At 38.1% G+C, this 2,561-nt stretch overlaps 1 long non-coding RNA gene across 1 annotated transcript; it reads left to right on the forward strand.

Annotated features, from left to right (window-relative positions):
• On the forward strand, positions 1 to 2,178 carry LOC113278176. The gene is made up of 4 exons (XR_003325346.1): positions 1 to 259; positions 652 to 804; positions 1,752 to 1,892; positions 2,139 to 2,178. It is a non-coding gene; the product is annotated as an uncharacterized LOC113278176 (long non-coding RNA).
• The last annotated feature ends 383 nt before the right edge of the window (positions 2,179 to 2,561 follow it).

Consider the following 2,561-nt stretch of genomic DNA (forward strand, 5'->3'; position numbering starts at 1 on the left):
ATAAAGTGCCACTTGTGTCACCATATGGAATTCATCAGCTACATATCTTCATATTTCTTTCAATTTTCAGTACTCATTGGAGTTTGCATTAGTCACCCTGCAAAAGCTTTCAGCTCCTGCTAACGAGGATGATGTGATGGATACACACAAAAATTTGATGAATGAGCTAGGAGGGATTTCTCAAGATGGAGATAACTCAAATGTTTCTTTTGTCAATGCAACAGTCAAGGGTCTACGCTTTGTTTTGGAGCAGCTTCAGGTTTGTTTTTATGTGTGTCCTGCTCGTTATTTGGTTCCACTTGTTTTATTCTCAGACTTTTAAGAAGTAAGGTTTCATGATACTCTAGATTAAAAAATGTAACTTGAGTTACATCCTTATAGGTCCCTATCTTTCTGTTGAGGGCCTTACATATTTGAAACGTACAATAGAGTTAGCAAAAGTAAGTTACTAGAAATTTCACCATCTTAGGTAAAGAAGAAAGCGACTGAATTTGAACTGGCCAACAAGGCATAAGATTTGTCTGGAGATAGAAAAAGGTTTAGCTTATCTTCATGTGAACTTATGAGTGTAAAGATTACAGGCTGAGTGAAATGAAACCATGTAAAATTACATTAAAATGAACAGCTTATTGTGACTGTTTGTCTCTGTAGATAAAACCATTAGAGGTTTTCTTGCTGGAGAAACTATGTATGGTTTGCTGAAGTAACCTTTGCTAGCAGCTGGAAGGCTTGTTCCAGAAACTACATGATGATATCATTGCCATGTGTTTCACCAGCATTGCAGAAATGTCTTAAACATGAGAGGTAATTAGTTGCTTCCTTCACCAGATTCTTATCCACTTCGATTTGAGTAGGAAGTTCACCAATGCGTGCAAGTTTCTTTTTCCCTATATGCTGCAGTTTATAATTGTTTCCTCCATGAAGCTTTAGAACCTCTACCATGCATAGTTGCAATGAGAGGAATATGTCATTCAGAGCTTGTGCCGATAATTCATTAAATGCTTTATCCACAGCCGATAAAAGTTCGCCAACAGTAGTAGGCGCCTCTATGTGCTGTAACGATTGTATAGCCCTGAAAAACCCTAGATCAAGAACGTTCATGTCGGGACTTTGTGAAGGTTGGAATCTCAACCTAATATCAAAACCTTCTTTTGCGGCTTCTTTTAAAAATTCTTCATCATCCACTTTAATATGTGGTTTCGCATTATCTTGTTGGATGTCGATAGTTTCCCCATTATAGTTTGGCCACTTTTCCCGAATGGCTGGTAATAACTTCTTAATCAAACAAGCTCTTGTAACGTATTTGTTGACTGATTCAATTGGTTTATCTTCGAGTGTTCCAGCCGGACGATTTTTGCTCGTTCGCTTTGCTGCCTCCTTTGTTACAAAAGGAAATATACCTATTTTTCCGTTAAAAACTTCATTCCCAAACTCATCGAACCTAGGACGAGCTACTGCTGCCAAAAACATGACCTTTTTAATGTACCTTTTACTTTGACATGTACGATATGGTTCGGTTTCTTCCGGATGAAGGTAGTAATTCTCTGTTGCTTTTGTCATGAAGAACCACTTCTCATCTATATGTATAACATCATAATTGTCCTTGACCATTATATTATCCTTGTAAGGGTTAAGCTCAAGCATTCCCAAACATAATTCTAACCGTGTTTTCTTGGTGTCTACTGTGAAGGATGGTTTTATTGCGTTCGTGTGTTTTTTAATTGCTCCTTTCTTGACGTATCTATGTACAGTTGACTTGGGCATATTCAGAGCTTCGGCAATGGACCTTATGCTAGTACGTTGTCGCAATGGTATTTCCATAATCTTGCTTAAATCAACCTTCCTGGGTTTAGGACCAACTCTGGTTGGTTTTCGTGAAGACACGTCAAAAGGTAAATCCTTTGCTTTACAATCTTTTCCTCGTTTCCATATACGTTTTACTGTAGACTCTGATACTGAAAATAGTCGCGCTTCCATTGGAACCTATCCTTTTCGCACTCTTCCGTTGTTACTCTCTTTTAATAAGAAATGGAAAATACTTAGACGTTGATCATTTGTGAGACTTTTTTTATTTCTGGTGGGAACACCTGATTCTCCGGCATGTGTCGTTTCTTCAAGAGTTTCTGTGATTGTTTCAGGAAAACAAGGGCTTGAATCCGTCTCCTCCAGCTCTTCATTCATACTGAACTCCATCTCCTCCATCTCTTCGTTATTCATCATGTACTCGTTATTCATCATGTACTCCTCCTCCATCTCTTCATTGTTCATACTGAACTCCATCTCCTCCATCTCTTCCTTATTCATCATGTACTCGTTATTCATCATGTACTCCTCCTCCAACTCTTCATTGTTCGTAATGAACTCAATCTCCTCCATCTCCTCGATTATCTCCATCACCTTAGTTAATTCAAAAAGTATTGCTAATTAGTTCAGTTAGAGTTCATTAGTTTATGGATGCAACCTTGGACAAGGAGTCTGATGCTTGACACTAGAAATCTTTGATGTAAAACAAGGGTGTAGTTGATCTAAACCTTCAGTTGAAGACCAGATGATAACTTAGG

This window comes from Papaver somniferum, chromosome 5, assembly GCF_003573695.1.
Source record: "Papaver somniferum cultivar HN1 chromosome 5, ASM357369v1, whole genome shotgun sequence".
Classification (NCBI taxonomy): domain Eukaryota; kingdom Viridiplantae; phylum Streptophyta; class Magnoliopsida; order Ranunculales; family Papaveraceae; genus Papaver; species Papaver somniferum.